The sequence below is a fragment of the Trachypithecus francoisi genome, unplaced genomic scaffold (genome assembly GCF_009764315.1).
Source record: "Trachypithecus francoisi isolate TF-2019V2 unplaced genomic scaffold, Tfra_2.0 Lachesis_group18, whole genome shotgun sequence".
NCBI classification, from domain to species: domain Eukaryota; kingdom Metazoa; phylum Chordata; class Mammalia; order Primates; family Cercopithecidae; genus Trachypithecus; species Trachypithecus francoisi.
The window spans coordinates 41,893,560-41,913,415 of NW_022681463.1; the positions used below are offsets into that span (position 1 = coordinate 41,893,560).

Here is a 19,856-nt window from a genome sequence, read left to right on the forward strand (position 1 = left end):
AGCAGTTTTTTCTAATTCTGAAGAAACTCATTGGTAGCTTGATGGGGATGGCATTGAGTCTATAAATGACCTTGGGCAGTATGGCCATTTTCACGATATTGATTTTTCCTATCCATGAGCATGGTATGTTCTTCCATTTGTTTGTGTCCTCTTTTATTTCACTGAGCAGTGGTTTGTAGTTCTCCTTGAAGAGGTCTTTTACATCCCTTGTAAGTTGGATTCCTAGGTATTTTATTCTCTTTGAAGCAATTGTGAATGGAAGTGCATTCATGATTTGGCTCTCTGCTTGTCTGTTACTGGTGTATGAGAATGCTTGTGATTTTTGCACATTAATTTTGTATCCTGAGACTTTGCTGAAGTTGCTTATCAGCTAAAGGAGATTCTGGGCTGAGACAATGGGGTTTTCTAAATATACAATCATGTCATCTGCAAACAGGGACAATTTGACTTCTTCTTTTCCTAACTGAATACCCTTGATTTCTTTCTCTTGCCTGATTGCCCTAGCCAGAACTTCCAACACTATGTTGAATAGGAGTGGTGAGAGAGGGCATCCCTGTCTTGTGCCAGATTTCAAAGGGAACTTTTCCTGTTTTTGCCCCTTCAGTATGATATTAGCTGTGGGTTTGTCATAAATAGCTCTTATTATTTTGAGGTACGTTCCATCAATACCGAATTTATTGAGCGTTTTTAGCATAAAGGGCTGTCGAATTTTGTCAAAAGCCTTTTCTGCATCTATTGAGATAATCATGTGGTTCTTGTCTTTGGTTCTGTTTATATGCTGGATTACGTTTATTGATTTGCGAATGTTGAACCAGCCTTGCATCCCAGGGATGAAGCCCACTTGATCATGGTGGATAAGCTTTTTGATGTGCTGCTGGATCCGTTTGCCAGTATTTTATTGAGGATTTTTGCATCGATGTTCATCAGGGATATTGGTCTAAAATTCTGTTTTTTTGTTGTGTCTCTGCCAGGCTTTGGTATCAGGATGATGTTGCCTCATAAAAAGAGTTAGGGAGGATTCCCTCTTTTCTATTGATTGGAATAGTTTCAGAAGGAATGGTACCAGCTCCTCCTTGTACCTCTGGTAGAATTCAGCTGTGAATCCATCTGGTCCTGGACTTTTTTTCGTGGGTAGGCTATTGATTGTTGCCTCAATTTCAGAGCCTGCTATTGGTCTATTCAGGGATTCAACTTCTTCCTGGTTTAGTCTTGGGAGAGTGTAAGTGTCCAGGAAATTATCCATTTCTTCTAGATTTCTAGTTGATTTGCGTAGAGGTGTTTATAGTATTCTCTGATGGTAGTTTGTATTTCTGTGGGGTCGGTGGTGATATCCCCTTTATCATTTTTTATTGCGTCTATTTGATTCCTCTCTCTTTCTTCTTTATTAGTCTTGCTAGCGGTCTGTCAATTTTGTTGATCTTTTCAAAACCACTCCTGGATTCATTGATTTTTTGGAGGGTTTTTGAGTCTCTATCTCCTTCAGTTCTGGTCTGATCTTAGTTATTTCTTGCCTTCTGCTAGCTTTTGAATGTGTTTGCTCTTGCCTCTCTAGTTCTTTTAATTGTGATGTTAGAGTGTCCATTTTAGATCTTTCCTGCTTTCTCTTGTGGGCATTTAGTGCTATAAATTTCCCTCTACACACTGCTTTAAATGTGTCCCAGAGATTCTGGTATGTTGTATCTTTGTTCTCATTGGTTTCAAAGAACATCTTTATTTCTGCCTTCATTTCGTTATGTACCCAGTAGTCATTCAGGAGCAGGTTGTTCAGTTTCCATGTAGTTGAGTGGTTTCGATTGAGTTTCTTAGTCCTGATTTCTAGTTTGATTGCACTGTGGTCTGAGAGACAGTTTGTTATAATTTCTGTTCTTGTGCATTTGCTGAGGAGTGCTTTACTTCCAATTATGTGGTCAATTTTGGAATAAGTGTGATGTGGTGCTGAGAAGAATGTATATTCTGTTGATTTGGGGTGGAGAGTTCTATAGATGTCTATTAGGCCCGCTTGGTGCAGAGATGAGTTCAATTCCTGGATATCCTTGTTAACTTTCTGTCTCGTTGATCTGTCTAATGTTGACAGTGGAGTGTTGAAGTCTCCCATTATTATTGTATGGGAGTCTAAGTCTCTTTGTAAGTCTCTAAGGACTTGCTTTATGAATCTGGGTGCTCCTGTATTGGGTGCATATATATTTAGGAGAGTTAGCTCTTCCTGTTGAATTGATCCCTTTACCATTATGTAATGGCCTTCTTTGTCTCTTTTGATCTTTGATGGTTTAAAGTCTGTTTTATCAGAGACTAGGATTGCAACCCCTGCTTTTTTTTGTTCTCCATTTGCTTGGTAGATCTTCCTCCATCCCTTTATTTTGAGCCTATGTATGTCTCTGCATGTGAGATGGGTGTCCTGAATACAGCAGACTGATGGGTCTTGAGTCTTTTTCCAGTTTGCCAGTCTGTGTCTTTTAATTGGACCATTTAGTCCATTTACATTTAAGGTTAATACTGTTATGTGTGAACTTGATCCTGCCATTATGATATTAACTGGTTATTTTGCTCGTTAGTTGATGCAGTTTCTTCCTAGCCTCGATGGTCTTTACATTTTGGCATGTTTTTGCAATGGCTGGTACCTGTTGTTCCTTTCCATATTTAGGGCTTCCTTCAGGGTCTCTTGTAAGGCAGGCCTGGTGGTGACAAAATGTCTAAGCATTTGCTTATCTGTAAAGGATTTTATTTCTCCTTCACTGATGAAACTTAGTTTGGCTGGATATGAAATTCTGGGTTGAAAATTCTTTTCTTTAAGAATGTTGAATATTGGCCCCCACTCTCTTCTGGCTTGTAGAGTTTCTGCCGAGAGATCTGCTGTGAGTCTGATCGGCTTCCCTTTGTGGTAACCCGACCTCTCTCTCTGGCTGCCCTTAAGATTTTTCCTTCATTTCAACTTTGGTGAATCTGGCAATTATGTGTCTTGGAGTTGCTCTTCTGGAGGAGTATCTTTGTGGCATTGTCTGTATTTCGTGAATTTGAACGTTGGCCTGCCCTACTAGGTTGGGGAAGTTCTCCTGGATGATATCCTGAAGAGTGTTTTCCAACTTGATTCCATTTTCCCCCTCACTTTCAGGCACCTCAGTCAGCCATAGATTTGGTTTTTTTACATAATCCCATACTTCTTGCAGGCTTTGTTCATTTCTTTTTCTTCTTTTTTCTTTAGATTTCTCTTCTCGCTTCATTTCATTCATTTGATCCTCAATCGCTGATACTCTTTCTTCCAGTTGATCGAGTCGGTTACTGAAGCTTGTGCATTTGTCACGTATTTCTCGTGTCATGGTTTTCACCTCTGTCATTTCGTTTATGACCTTCTCTGCATTAGTTAGTCTAGCTGTCAATTCTTCCACTCTTTTTTCAAGATTTTTTGTTTCTTTGCGCTGGGTACGTAATTCCTCCTTTAGCTCTGAGAATTTTGATGGACTGAAGCCTTCTCCTCTCATCTCATCAAAGTCATTCTCTGACCAGCTTTGATCCATTGCTGGCGATGGGCTGCGCTCCTTTGCAAGCGGAGATGCGCTCTTATTTTTTGAATTTCCAGCTTTTCTACCCTGCTTTTTCCCCATCTTTGAGTTTTTATCTGTCTCTGGTCTTTGATGATGGTGACGTACTGATGGGGTTTTAGTATAGGTGTCCTTCCTGTTTGATAGTTTTCCTTCTGACAGTCAGGACCCTCTGCTATAGGTGTGTTGGAGATTGCTTGAGGTCCACTCCAGACCCTGTTTGCCTGGGTATCAGCAGTAGAGGTTGCTGAAGATAGAATATTGCTGAACAGCGAGTGTATCTGTCTGATTCTTACCTTGGAAGCTTCCTCTCAGGGGTGTACTCCACCCTGTGAGGTGTGGGGTGTCAGACTACCCCTAGTGGGTGATGTCTCCCAGTTAGGCTACTCAGGGGTCAGGGACCCACTTGAGCAGGCAGTCTGTCTGTTCTCAGATCTCAACCTCCGTGTTGGGAGATCTACTGCTCTCTTCAAAGCTGTCAGACAGAGTCGTTCGCGTCTGCACAGGCCTCTGCTGCTTCACCTGTTGTTTTTTAGGTGTGTGCTGTCCCCAGAGGTGGAGTCTACAGAGACAGGCAGGTTTCCTTGAGCTGCTGTGAGCTCCACCCAGTTCGAGGTTCCCAGCGGCTTTGTTTACCTACTTAAGCCTCAGCTATGGCGGGCACCCCTCCCCCAGCCTCGCTGCTGCCTTGCGGTTAGATCGCCGCAGACTGCTGTGTTAGCAATGAGGGAGGCTCCGTGGGCGTGGGACCCTCCCGGCCAGGTGTGGGATATAATCTCCTGATGTGCCCGTTTGCTTAAAGCGCAGTATTGGGGTGGGAGTTACCCAATTTTCCAGGTGTTGTGTGTCTCAGTTCCCCTGGCTAGGAAAAGGGATTCCTTTCCCCCTTGCGCTTCCCAGGTGAGGCGATGCCTCGCCCTGCTTCAGCTCTCGCTGGTCCGGCTGCAGCAGCTGACCAGCACCGATTGTCCGGCACTCCCCAGTGAGATGAATTTCTGACATTTCACTAAAATGTAGTCAATCAGGATTATACAAATATCTTGGTCCTTGACTATCACAACCCGTAAAAGCTACCAAGCTCCCATTTTTTAAAAGCACAAATTAATTAATTAATACAAAGGGATAACAGCAGTATATGACTAAGTTTTTCCCTTAGAAAGAGTTCCTTCAGGAAAGCATACATTTCTGTACTCAACATAATATTTATGTATTCAATCAAGACTAAAATTGTAAAAATTGGGCAAACTAGAGGACAAAGATAACTCATAATAGCTTGATCGAAGGCCGTTCTATGCTAACACAGGAGTAACAAAACTAAGACAAGTATAAAACATTCTAACTTCCCTACAAACATGTAACAGGTACCAACTCCCCAGTACCTCAGTTGAAAATGCAGAAATCAACGGTCTTCTGTGTCACTCACGCTGGGAGTTGGAGACTGAAGCTGTTCCTATTCGGCCATCTTGCTCCGCCCCTCCCACTCTTTTTTCAACATACACAGCAATTGTTGTGAGGACCTGCCTAATTTGCCAAAACTAGATCCATTGCCCAATTTTTACAATTTTAGTCTTGATTGAATACATAAATATTATGTTGAGTACAGAAATGTATGCTTTCCTGAAGGAACTCTTTCTAAGGGAAAAACTTAGTCATATACTGCTGTTATCCCTTTGTATTAATTAATTAATTTGTGCTTTTAAAAAATGGGAGCTTGGTAGCTTTTACGGGTTGTGATAGTCAAGGACCAAGATATTTGTATAATCCTGATTGACTACATTTTAGTGAAATGTCAGAAATCAGTGAAACCATTATAAAAGCAGAGTGTTCACACATACACAGAAACATACACGCACACACGTTAAATTCCATTTTCCCACTGGGGCCTGTTACATGTTTGTAGGGAAGTTAGAATGTTTTATACTTGTCTTAGTTTTGTTACTCCTGTGTTAGCATAGAACGGCCTTAGATCAAGCTATTATGAGTTATCTTTGTCCTCTATCCCCATACCCATATTTACTCATCAATAAACATATTCCTGTGAAGCATTTGAATGCATTAATTTTTTAGGTTTGAAACATTTAATCTGTCGAAGGATTACAGTCTTTATTTTCCTCTGACCAAGAGTGGGATACTTATGCAAGCTTCAGCAATGCTAGACCCTTACTTCATTCAGCCTTTTAAATTTACAGAATTAATGAAAATATAGTATCTCATGAATGGAATCTCTGTTTAACTTCGTGGAGAGGTTTTTCAGTCTGTCCGATCTTATTTATCATGCGTGGAAGCATATTAATATTGGAATAATCTTGTGAAAGATCCCAATTAAACTTTGCTACTTTCTTGAATCCTTGATTCCTGTTTTCCTAGGTTTCTTCCTACTTTGCTGTGTTTCCTGGGATATTGAGGTACTAGAAAGCTTCCTGCCCATAGAGATTCACTGTGCTGTCTCAGTTAATTGTGCCTCAGTTAGTGCTTTTTTCATATTCATTTAAAAGCTTTATGAGTTTCTATTCTCTGAAGCATAGATTTTATCTGTTTGATTGAATGACACATTGCAAATATTTAATATTTTATATTTATGAAGACCTGCTGAATTATTTTATTACCCTTTTGGACATACTTATCGTATCTGTCTTAATTGATGTTAAGACTCTGCAATCCATTAAGTCATTGAGTCAATTCACACTCAGACTGTACCTGGGATTCTTATAGTCCTAACTCCAGTGATTTTCAACACAGCTCAATCAAGGCAGACACTCTTCTGGTTTTGCCTCTAAAAAGAACCTGAAAAGCAATCTTTGGGACACTCTGACCTTTTAATGTCTTTGTTATGGTAGAAACGTGGAGTGTTACCTGGACGGGTGAAATGCTACCAGGTCAGATACATTTTCAAGATTGGGTCCTTCAGCTGAATACACTTGTGACCTTATCTATTCAGAATTAGCCAGTAGCCAGTAGATAACCTCAAATTTTTTTCTTTTTTTTTGAGGTGGAGTCTCGCTTTGTCACCCAGGCTGGAGTGCAGTGGCACTATCTCAGCTCACTGCAACATCCACCTCCTGGGTCCAAGTGATTCTCCTGCCTCAGCTTCCTGAGTAGCTGGGATTACAGGTGCCCGCCACTGTGCCCAGCTAACTTTTGTATTTTTAGTAAAGATGAGATTTTACCATGTTGGGCAGGTTAGTTTTGAACTCCTGACCTAAAGTGATCCACCCACCTCAGCCTCCTGAAGTGCTGGGATTAGAGGTGTGAGCCACCACACCCAGCCGATGACCTCCTTCATATTGAAGTTATGACTAAACTATACATTACAGAAAATGTTAATAGCAAACACTTGTATAGCACTTACTTAGCATTTACATGTTTTAGATGTTTATGTGAATTATGATCATTTTGTAGATGAAATTAAGGAGCAGGGTATTTATATAGCTTGCATACCTTCACACAATAATGTAGTATAGGAAATACTAGATCAAGGCATTCTGACTCAGGAGATTGCTGTGAAAACTTTGCTATTCTGCCCTGAGTTTTTTTTTTTTCTGTTTTGAAGGGGTGTGTGTGTGTGTGTGTGTGTGTGTGTGTGTGTGTGTGTGTGTGTGTATGCATGCATGTAAATCAGTGATCTGGGGAATTGCATAGCTATGTCTTTGATTTTTAATTTCTCTTTCGTTAAGTTGAGCTGTGGATGCTGGTGATTTTGATAATGAGTTTTAAGAAGGAAGAGTTGCTGCAGCAAATTGAACTCTTAAAAGCCCCTATCCTCCCACTCATCAAAATTTTAGCTCTACAGTGCTTGAATTTGAGAATAAGTCAGCATCTTAACATGAATGTTGGAAGCCAGTTTCATTTGATAAATATTTATTAATCACATCCTGTGAGCACTGTCTTATCTGAAGGACAGTAATCACAAAAAGACAAACTCATCCTTGAGCTGTGTGGGACAAAGCCTGTCTTTTGTTATATAAATACCTACATGAGAAAGTATGCTACAGGGCACATGAATGGTGCAAAATATTGTGGGAATTCAAAGATGGTAGATAATATGGGCATGCTTTTTCTGAAGAAGTTGCTTTAAAGCTAGGATGTGAAGGAGGTGGGATTTCTGTGAGGTATTTGAAGTGAAAGGAGTGATGTGAGCAGATAGCTAAGGAGGAAAGATGTGTATAAGTAGGCTAGTGTCATATCAGCTAAGATATGTTTGTGGGGAGAAAGAATTTTGGAGATGTTATTTGGGGTTGTATTGTGGGTTTTACTTAATGTCACCCTTGACAATTGTTGTGGCAATGCAAATAGACAAGAAGGGATCAGTTTGAGAGGTTTTCTTAGATAGAACTTGTAGGACTTGACAACTAATAGAATGGGAAAGGTCTGGGTGAAGGAGGGGTCAGGGATGATGTCAGGCTTTTAAGTTGAGCTTTGGAGAGGGCAGATGGAAATCAGAAAAGCTGGTTTTCATTCTGACCTGCTTTGCAGAGGCAAGGATTATTGTATGAGTTGTTATGAACATTTTTGACTTGCTCAGCTTCAGGAATACTGTTGTGTATGACTATATTATATGTAGGTTGTGTATTTAAGGAGTGGGGATGACTCCCTAAAGGAATCATGGAGAAAATGCCTGTTAACAGCTTTGCTGTGTAATGCATTCATTGTGTCTTAAGTGAGTTTTTACAAGAACCTTTTAGTCAGTCTCAAGTTGTTTGAAAATGGAAAAGGTGAGAATTTGTAGGCATTCTGACGTTGGCGCTGAGTTTCTTATACTGGAAGTCTTTTTTGTTCCTGAAACTGTTCTTGATACAATGGCGGCTTCCCAGGTCTTCTGGAATCCCAGTGTCCCAGGCCAGGGCTGCAGATGGCCAGTGCATCCACTAGGGGTGTCAGGCTTCAGGAGTGGTGCCTGGTCTGCATAGCACAGTACCTTATTCCATAGACAAGCAGTATGAACACACTTTTTCTCTTCCTCATACATGCCCTCCTTGATGGCATGAATCCTGTCTGTGACTGTTGAATCCCTAGCACCTAGCATTATGCCTGATACACATTAGAATCGATAATGCATTCTTCTCGTAGTCTGTGGCTATCACATCTGTCCTGTTTATTAGTAACCCTGTGATATACAGATTTTGAACTAACAGATAAGTTTTGAGAGTTAATGCAATGGACATTTATTAGGGAAAATTTGAAGAAAGGATCCTATATATGTGATTTACCATTTATATATTTTAATACATTAAACCCGCAGTTGAATGCTTTCATTTAGATTGTCTACTTAACACCACACTTGATCTTTGACATCCATGAATTGGTGTTCAAGCAAGCCATACTTTTTACATTGACAGCCGTAAGGCACTATTTTATACTAAATTTTGAGCAATAGCTCGTGTGTGAAAATTGAGGCATGACAGGATAGTGTTGTGTGTCAGACAACAGTTTAGTGGAGTCAGCATTACTTTGCGTCTGTCATCTTGAACCCAGCACTCATCCAAGCTGAGGCTAAAGATGTATGAATAATTTCCATCTTTATACTAATTGTATTACATTTTTGAAATCTAACATCAATATTTCACCCCCTCACCCCATTTCCAGAAGTACAATCATTTTGTAATCTTTAAGGCCAAAGCACAATAATATCATTAAATAAAAATTATTTTATAATTTCTTATAGAGTTATGTTTTTCTTTTTAGCTTTTAAACTTTTTATTTTTTATTTCTTTTGAGATGGGGTCTCGCTGTGTTGCCTAGGCTGGAGTATAGTGGTGTGATCACAGCTCACTTGCTTCTCAGTCTCCCTGGCTCAAGCAATCCCTCCACCTCAACTTCCCAAATAGCTGGGACTACAGGCATGTGCCACTGTGCCTGGCTATTTTTTCTTTTGGTAGAGATGGAGTCTTGCTGTGTTGCTCAGGCTGGTCTCAAATTGAACTCAAGCACTCCTCCTGCCTCAGCGTCTCAAAGTACTAAGCTTACATGTAACAGCCACTGTGCCCAGCTGAGAATTACATTGTTTTAATGTAGCATTTTTCAGATATAATGTTAAGATAGGGAACCCAAAGATCTGATTAGACCAATTTGGCAGAGAGACTAATAAATTAAAATACTAGGATGCTGTTAATTGAAATTAATCAAAAGCAGAGAAAAAAATGCTTAAATAAAATACCATATTAATTTAAAATGAATTAAAAATGAAATTATCTGCTTTTACAAAACCTTTCTAGTAACACACATATTGTGCAAAGTGAATCCATAGCTGTATTAAAAAAAATAGTAATGGCTGCCCTACCAGGTTAACTTTTTTTGCTAGTTATAGATATTCAAATTCTAATAGCATAAAGCATTCTTTTTCTTTCCTGGGATGTTATCGTCCCTTAGTTTTACATGTTTTAAACTAAGCTGTAAATTTAGCTTGGACAATTTTAATAACATTTCCAAAGATGTATCTCAAAAAGGAATTTAGAAGAAATTCTGAGCTTTTGAAGTCAAACCCAACCCCCTTTCTTACAAAATCAGTCAACTTACTTTAACTGAACATTTCTTTGCCCTGAAGTTAGAAATGACTTCAGCAAAAATTTCTCCACAGGGTTGATATTTTAATGATGGGAACTTTAGGTTAGTATGACCATTTTATACTAGTCATTTATAATCATTTGTGAATGGAATGGTGATTGACAAATACATTTGCTTTAATGTGAAGCTGGACTATAATATATATGGATCAACTTCAGGTGTTCATGTCTGTCTTTTCTCCATGTGGAGTATGATTGTACCTTCTCTTCCCTCCTGCACTGGTTTTTGTCTTGGATGACCAGGCTGTGAGTTCTTCAAGATGAAAGATCATGTCATGTTGTGTCTGGAGCCCCAGCATGTAGAGCAATGCCAGGTAGCAGTATGTGGTTAATAAATGTTGATTGAATGAATACATGATTGACTGAATGTATGTATGTCTAGCAAACAGTGTTTGCAACTGACAGCCTTTTTGAAAAAATTATTTTGAATAGTTATAAGTTCACAGGAATTCCCCCTTCCATCCCTCAGATACAGGAGATTCCTTATCTCCTCCCTACCAGTTTTCTCCACTGGTAGCATCTTACATGACATAATACAGTGGCAAAACTAAGAAATTGACATTGGTATAATCCACAGATCTTCTTCAGAATCACTGACTTTACATGCACTCATTTGTGTGTACTTTGTATCAGTTCTATGCAGTTTTATCACATGTATTGATTTGCATAGCTACCACCAGAATCAAGATAACAGATTTTGTGTATGTGGGGTTCCATGCCCACAAAGCTTCGTTGTGCTACTGTTTTGTAGCTAACCCTGGCACCTCATAACAGGATTTTAATTGTCCTGACCTTGTGCTTTACATTAGCTTCTGCATTAACTATGCACAAAGAACTATGAGATGTTTCTGTTCATTAAGAGACAGCAGCAGTGATTGTATCTGTATCCATTCCCCAGTCCAGAGATCGTCCCAGAGATCGCATCCATGATCAGTTTACACGTTTTCTGTTTTAAAAAATTATCTTAAAGTTGGCTTCCCTAGAGTAATGAATTGTCAACATTATCATAATGGGAGTCCACTCCTATTAATCAGAACTTAGAGACCACATGTTGTGTTCATTATCCAGAAAATGTATCAAGTTGCAAAACTTAAGCAGAATGCTAAAAATTGGGATCCACAGTATTAATGAGCTAAATATTGACAACTGCATCTTAGAAAATGTTTCTGTGAGCAAAAAAAATTGCAGGCTTATAGGCAATGAATTGGAGTGTTCAGCAGGGTTTAATTGATGGCTGTGGATGTCTTCTGCATAATTGAGGTTGTAAAGATGGATGCATGTGGTAGGCGTGGGGGATCTAAATGCGTGAGTGTGTATTGTAAGGGAATCCATCCCTTCCAACATACTGCAGGCTGGGTTGCAGATACAGTGATCCATGTTTATGTAAGCAAGGTGGAAACTTCTGATATAGAAGGGAAAAAGCAGGTGCTTATGGATGTTTTTCTTTCAGGAAATAGTTCACATTTTCAAGAAATTTTGTTTTTTGTTTTTGTTTTTTGAGACAGAGTCTCGCTCTGTCGTCTAGGCTGGAGTGCAGTGGTGTGATCTCGGCTCACTGCAACCTCCGCCTCCCAGGTTCAAGCAATTCTCTGCCTCAGCCTCCTGAGTAGCTGGGATTACAGGTGCCCACCACCATGCCTGGCTAATTTTTTTATTTTTAGTAGAGATGGGGTTTCACCATCTTGGCCAGGCTGATCTTGAACTCCTAACCTCGTGATCCACTTGCCTTGGCCTCCCAAAGTACTGGGATTACAGGCGTGAGCCACTGCTCGCAGCCCGAAAGAAAATCTTTTACGCTCGTGTCACCAAGATAAAAACAGACAACATGGTCAAGTTTACACTTGGTTTATAAATTTGTCAAAATGAGAGCTGTCTTGTTGGCATAAAACAGAAGGCACTTTTTCTACATCCTCTTCCCTGTCTTATTCTTTCACATTTCATTGTGCTGGAAGATCAGGTTAATGGAAGTTCCTTGGGAATTTCATCACCCTCTTCTGCTGACTTCTTTTTCTACCCTGCCTCCTGTCCCACCACAGGGATATGCAAAGTGAATGTTAGGGCAGAAGCCAACAAGAAAAACCTGTTTTGCAAAGAAAAGCCTCCAGGCCACACTCCCTTGTCATCTGGATAGAAAAATCTTGCCACATGCTCAGGTTGAAAAACCTTCTTGGGAACGCTGTGTTCCTGCCGGTGGTGTTCATGTATTTGTGTGTGCACTGTGCGGGGATCTGGGAGCCTGTGGGTGGGCGTGGGGACAATGAGTCTGGGTGAGTGTCAGGCAAGGCCTTTAAAAATAGCTTGTTTTTCATTTTTTGGTACATAGCCTCCCTGTTTCAGTTTATTAGCAATCAATTTTTAACTCTTATATTAGGTACCGTGGGAAGTTAGAAAAGTCTTTCTTTGAAGAACTAAGAGTCTCTTCAGAGGATTTATCTACAAGTGGGAGAAAAGGAGATTTACCTGAAATGCAAAATAGGCCATGGAATATTTAAGTATGGAGAGGATACATTGTTAAAAGTATGAAAATGGTCTGAGGAAAATCTGTGAAGACTTAGAGAGTGTATAGTGTCAGATGGTTCACAAGGAGCTGATGAATGCTGGGCCTTGCAGATAGGAGCGTATAGGAGCATTTTGAGGCAGGAGCTAGGGATGTGGCTGTAGCTGGCTGGTTAATGAGTGCACTGGACCAGTCAGACATCCTGGATTCAAGTCCTTCTACCAATAGACCTGCTAATTTAAGGTGAGGTTCTTCCCTGACTCTAAACTCCCCTGTCGCATTAAAGTTATGAATAATAAATAAAATATTTATGAAAAAGTAAAAAAGCTTTCTAAATTGCAAAATCCTGTACAGATTTGAATTGTTACTCTCAGATTACGAGTCTTAGAAATCAAAGTTTTAAAAATTTGTGTCCAATTTAAAACTGAAGAGCGTCTGAAAAGATGCTGATACCCACTTTTAAGGATATGAAATGACAGCAGATCATTTTAGGATGAAAAATTCATTCCCCTTTCAACCCATCAGAAATGAATTTTTAGAATGATTATGATTCTCTTCAGCTGTTCTAAAATTTTGTGAGGGAAAGATTAGTTCTAAAGAACTGGGTAGTACCAGCTTTTTGTTTGGCCTCATTCATACATCACATTTAAAAACAAACAAATGAGAACAAAACAAAAAATGTACTATGAGTTTTTCTTCCTCCTTTCTTTTGAGACGTATTTATTGAGTACCTGTTTAGATGCCAGCTCCTGCAATGGGGATCAAAAATAATCATCATTCCTGCAGTGGTGCAGATAACCACATTAATACAAATACAGTCAACCCTCTGTTTCCAAGGGTTTCTCATGCACAAATTTCACCAACCAAAATGGAAAATATTAAAGACAACATAAATTTAAAAATACAGCACAACAACTATGTATATAGCATTTGCATTGTATTAGGTATTATATGTAATCTAGAGATGATTTAAAGTATATGGGAGGATATGCATAGGTTATATGCAAATACTACATACTACTGTTTTACATAATGGACTCAAGCATCTTTGGATTTTGGTTCTTGGTGGGAGTCCTAGAACCAATACCTGCAACTACTAAGGGATGACTGTATATATGTATCACTTCCACCTGAGAGTTGCTGTTAAATAAAGGGAAAAATTCTAGGCTAGCATATAACAGGAAACTGGTGAGGCTGTGTTCCCTTGAGGAAGTAATATTTGACTACAGATGTGAGGTAAGCTATGGGATAAAAAGGCCTGGAAAGAGAACAGAGGTATATGGATTGGGATAAAAATTAATTGCTAAAAATAGTGACAGTTATTAAGCCAGTGTATATGATGGGCCTTTTTATAGTATTCTACCTTGGAAGCTTAGACAAATCCTCTTCTGTAGCATCTTAATACAGCAGTTTGCCTAGGCATTATGCTTTGTCCAACCTGAGATATTTTCAGAAATAATGCTCTAAGATTTCAGATGTATCTCCCTAATGCTTTGCTTCATAAAACCCGAATCAGAGTAATAGACAAAAAGGTACTAAAATAAGATTTAAGTGAATATTTTTGTAAATCTGGAATAGAGAAGAACTTTCTAGAGAGTGACTCCTAATCCAGAAATTGTAAGTTGGAATTTGACTACTTCTAACACTTTTATAATAAAAGTTTTGTTAGTTTAAATGGCAAACTATAAAGTGGTAGAAACCATTTAAAATATATATGACAGTGAAAATATTTTTCACGAAGAGACTTCTTAAATTAAGGCAGCAACTGCCCAATATATAGATGAGAAAATATTTGAACTGGGATTTCACAAGAGAATGCATAAAATGGGCCAGGCGTGGTGGCTCACACCTGTAATCCCAGCACTTTGGGAGGCCAAGGTGGGCGGATGACCTGAGGTCAGGAGTTTGAGACCAGCCTGGCCAACATGACAAAACCCCGTCTCTACTAAAAAAAAATACAAAAAATTAGCCAGGCATGATGATGGGTGCCTGTAATCTCAGCTACTTGGGAGGCTGAGGCAGGAGAATTGCTTGAACCCAGGAGGCAGAGGTTGCAGTGAGCTGAGATCCCACCATTGCACTAAAGCCTGGGTGATAGAGTGAGACTCTGTCTCAAAAAAAAAAAAAAAAAAAAAAAAAGTGTAAATGACCAGTAAACAAATGAGTTGAAGTTTGAAGTTTAATGTCAGTGGTTGTCCAAGAAATATAAATTAAAACAGTACCTTTTTTTTTTTGCTTTCAGGTTGGGCAAGATTAAAATGATGGCCATATGGGAGAAACTGTAATAACTATACATACATGTGCACTGATGAAACGTCTGAATACATACTTTCTGCATGCATAAACATTTATAATGTGATTACCCTATGACCCAGAAATTTTACTTCTAGGAATGTATTCCAAAAATGTAATTATGAGTATGTGTAAAGATTTAGCTACAATTATGCTCATCAGATTATTATAATTAAAAGTTGTGAAGCAATCAAAATGTGTAATAGGGAGATAGTTACATAAATATGGCGCGTTGATAGAAGGAACACTAAGCTGCCATTCAAAACAAAGTCTTTTTGAATTCTTTGCTATGGACGTTTGTCCATGAAATATTGTTAAGTAATCTAGGAAGTAGATTACAAAATAGCATTTATGTTAAGGATATATAGTAACATGTTGAACACTTGTGTGTTAGATACTAGACTAAATGCTTTGTGTTGATTATCTCATTTAATTATAACATTCCTCTGAGATATAAACATATCTCATTTAATTAAACAATTATAATTGTTTAATTATAACATGATTAGCCCTATCTTATAGATTAGTTAACAGAAATAATGGGGGGCTAAATAACTCCAGGTCACACCAGTTGGAAGTGTGGAGCCAGGTTTTAAGGATCAGCTTCAGAATTTTTACATTTGTGTATATGCATGAATAATAAAAGGGCATACACCAAATAGAGTAACAGTATATACTGTTGGCTGTAGAACTTCAAGGGATTTTAACTTTTTTTTTTTTTTTTTTTGAGACGGAGTCTCGCTCTGTCGCCCAGGCTAGAGTGCAGTGGCCGGATCTCAGCTCACTGCAAGCTCCACCTCCGGGTTCACGCCATTCTCCTGCTCAGCCTCCCGAGTAGCTGGGACTACAGGCACCCACCACCTCGCCCGGCTAGTTTTTTATATTTTTTAGTAGAGACGGGGTTTCACCGTGTTAGCCAGGATGGTCTCGATCTCCTGACCTTGTGATCCGCCCGTCTCGGCCTCCCAAAGTGCTGGGATTACAGGCTTGAGCCACCGCGCCCGGCCAAAACTTTCTTATTTATACTTTTTGCAGAGTCTGAGAGTTTTAGCCTGTGCTTTTCTTAAGAGGAAATAAAAGCAAAGGTGTTTTTATTTCTTAATGTTTTTATTATATAGGAAGGGCAGGCAGCACTAGTTTTAATTTGTATACAGTACATGTCATGTTTTATTTCAAGAGGAAAAGATGGAGAAAAATGAATAGTTAGCATATTTAATTGGCATTTTTTAATAACACCCATGGAGCATTATTAGTAAATTTGTAAGTGATGTTTGTGGAGGTAGCTGTTAGGGTAGATACAAAGAAATGGAATTATAAAGAATAAAAATAATTGAACATTAAACATATTTCTGTTTAAAATTTTAAATACTTTTTGGAAAATTAAAATATTAGTGTAAAGGTAATTTTCTTTTTATTGATCAGCCATCAAGTATTTACTGAATACCAAGCATTGCCAGCAGCAAAGAAGAAGTATAAGATGCAGAATTAATGATGTAGTTGTGGATACAAAACTTCAGGAAGAGGTAATCTGTATTTAAGATAGTTATATGATCAGTTGATAAATTACAAAGTTCAGATGAAAATATAGAGATAGGCCTGGGTCATGAGAATGGGGTTGTATATAAGATGGGTAAAGTTGAATAATACTCATGTGTCATAGAGAAGATACATGGAGAAAGCAAGTGTTGAGTTGACACTGAACGCTGGGTGGGTAGTGAATGAAAGTAGAACACGTTCTGCAGGCAAAATAGCCTGAGCAAGTAGCAGACACAAGAATGAGCAGCTTGGAAATGTGCAGTTCAGTAAGGTTTTGGGTGGTTTTCCTGAAGATACAGGAATTAAAGTAAGGTGAGACCAGATTGTGGAGAGCTTCCACTGTGAAGCATTTATGTGGGTGCATAAATATATGTAGATGCACTTATCTAGATACAAATAAGAAAGTATTTGAAGGCCTACAAGGCTTAGTTATTGTATTGGTTTACTACAAGTTCTTCAGTTTCTATTAGAAATGTTAAGGAGAGTCCTCTGATCAAGTCTGTGCCTAACAGACTTGATCCTAAGCTCCTACTACATATCATAGGTTTTATTTTCACTTTTCAAACTGTATTTTTATAGTGCACCAACAGCATTCCATGGATTTTTATGTGAAAAATGATGAACTTGATGAGTGTGAGCAGGCCTCTGCACGCTTGTGAACAAAGTTCTTAGTTAAGAAACTCTGCCTTGGATGGGGCTTTGAACATCATGTAGTCTAGCTTCCCACCTCAGTGAAGGAATTTCTCCTATAATAATTCCCAAAGGAGATTATTCCTGTTTACCAAAAATAATTAATAGAGGAAGATGAAGACCTAATTAGTTGCTTAGTCCAACATTTAGAGTAGCCTATTTCATCTTTGAAATACATATTTCAAATGAATGAAAATTGAGAAGCATGGTTTTTTTTTTTTCAGATTTGTACTTGTTGGAAAAGTACTTCTTTTTTCAGATATGTACTTGTTGGAAAAGAATCACGTGGAACACTAAATCATGAGTTAATTTAATCTTTCAAGTAACTTTATCTTTTAATCTATGCAACATGGAATATCTATCATGATATTAACTATTTTAGTTATTTGAGTTTTATAATGTACTCCTTATAGATGGAAGAAGGCGGTATGTTAAGGGTACATACAAAAAAAAATATTCTGGTTTGGTAAAAGATTACATCTCTTTAATAGTAAGGATTTATCTAATTTTTTTCTTTTGTATTAAAATTCAACTATGGATGTATATGAAACAAAATAAATGGAGATAATTTTCTCCCACAAAAAAAAAAAAAAAATAGCAAGGATTTAAATCACGTCTTTTTAAAATCTGAAGTAGTGCCCTACCTAAGAGCTAAGTTATTACCAGTAACATACACCTCCTCTAAATAAAATAAAAGAGACATAATGATAATTTCTCATAAACCTAGAGTTAAGATTTATCTAGTTCTGTGTACCTGAGATTACCCCCTTGTCAAACTGATATTATCTACTTGACTCAACATGTAGCATATTGTTGGTAGAACTGGTAATTCAGAACAAAGCAGAAGACACAGTCTGTTTGTTGAGTGGAAATCTAATTTACAAAGCCATCCAAACACAAGAAATTGCAGGAATGAATTTTAAATCACATATCAAGTCAATAGTATTGCTAAAGGAGACTTAGTCAAGGAAGACATTACAGAGAATTTCCAAATTTCCAAAGAGCAAAAGGATGGGTCTTGGTGGTCCAAGGAAGGTTTCCTAGAAGAAATGGCAAATGACTGAGTCTGTGAATCCATTGAATCTTGGATTGTTTATGTAGTCTTTGTAGTTTGAGATATAGGACAGTGTCTTGTGCATATTTGTATTTTAAAAATATATAGTGCCTTGTAGGTATTATAAAGAGTAGGAAGTAGACTTTAATAATCTTCAGTATAGTGCAGCCATTCAAAATTCAGTTTAGGATTAGAGAGATTATAGCTTGAGTCTTAGTTTAACCACTTGCTTCTACCTCTGATATTAGTCAAGATCTTTATCTTTTAAGTTATAATTTCTTCATGGCAAGGTGGTACATCAAAAGTCAAAATTTGTGATGAGATAAATCTTGTGAAGTATTTAGCATGATGCTATCTTAAATGTCACCCTGAAATGAAACAGGAACATGGCAGAATGCTACTTTTGTGGCTTGCATTAACATATAAATGCGTCCTTTATTGTTTGCTATAGGCTTCTAAGAAGTGATACTAATTGGCTTAAATATTATCTGTGCCATATAATTATTTTCTTTTGGATGGGGGCCAAAATGAGAGAGAGCATGGGAGGAAAGGACAGGAAGGTTTTGTTCTGAAACAGTAGAGGTGTTCAGACATCTTCATCTAGCTGTTTAGAAATTTGATTAAGATCCATCTTAAGGTAGGGTGAAATAGCCTCTTTTCTAATGAAAGAAGTTGACATCTAATGACCATACATTGGCAGGAATAGACACAGAGTCTGAATCAGGGATAGAGAAAGAGAGGCAATAATGTGTAACATTGGGTAGAGTCTGTCTGCTCCCGCTCTGCTCTTCTCTAACAGCTTCTTTCCTGACTGTTGCTTTGCTTTATCCCAAAGAGGTAGTTTCTCTATTGTCAATGGGCTGTATTTCTGGTAATCTTCTCATTTGTTTTTTTGTAGTGAGTCCTGGCTACCATACTGGCTAAAACAAAATATGCTCCAACTCCATTCCCATCCATGACTTTTATTTTAGCCTGGAGGTTCAAATCTCTAAGGACATTTTGACTTTTATGTTTGGCTATCAGTGTTCTCAGATAATTCAAAACGAATAGTCACTTAAAACGTTTTTTAATGCGCTATAAAATGACCTACAGTGGAGTTTTATGGAGGAAATTCACATATACTCATAAGAAAATACAGAACTTTAAATAATTTAGAGGCATCTGTGGAGTGAATCAGGCTCTGCCTGTGGCCGCAACTCTCCTTTGTTTCCATACTTCTTCACTTCAGCTGCCTTGTGCCTGACTCTGGATATGCGCTTAAAACTATAGCCCAGAGGTAAGATTTGATAAACAGTATTCCTAGGAGATTAAGTTATGAAACTTAACTCATAGGGAAACAAACATTTGATTTAGGAAGGGCACTAATTGCCTAGGAGGTTCTTAGGTGTTATTTATGCTAGAAAGCAAAGTCCTTTCTAGGGCCCAGACTTGTCCTGATTATAGAATGAGACTTGTTGAGAAATACCTGGGAACAAGCTGTAAGAGTGATACTAGGTACCCTGAATGCCTAAACCCATTAATAGGGTCCCTCTATACTTACCTTAGAAATCACTGGTGACTTGGACACTACAGAGAACAGTAAAGATTTATGTGATCCAGTGTATTCTACCAAATTATTCTGGTGTAGTTAAGTCTGACTTAAATAGAAATGTGACCAGATAACATGCCTGTATCAATTTTATGATCTTAAA

The 19,856-nt window shown here is 38.2% G+C and overlaps 1 protein-coding gene across 7 annotated transcripts in view; it reads left to right on the forward strand.

Moving 5' to 3' along the window:
• KLF12 (Kruppel like factor 12) overlaps positions 1-19,856 on the forward strand; it is a 464,553-nt gene that overhangs the window by 100,123 nt on the left and 344,574 nt on the right. For 2 of the 7 annotated variants that reach the window (XM_033177557.1, XM_033177558.1), the window contains exon 2: positions 16,308-16,408. The exons of the other annotated variants lie outside the window; for them this stretch is intronic. The gene's annotated coding sequence lies outside the window, so the exon portion shown is untranslated. The remainder of the gene's footprint in view (positions 1-16,307; positions 16,409-19,856) is intronic. 7 annotated transcript variants of the gene reach the window in all.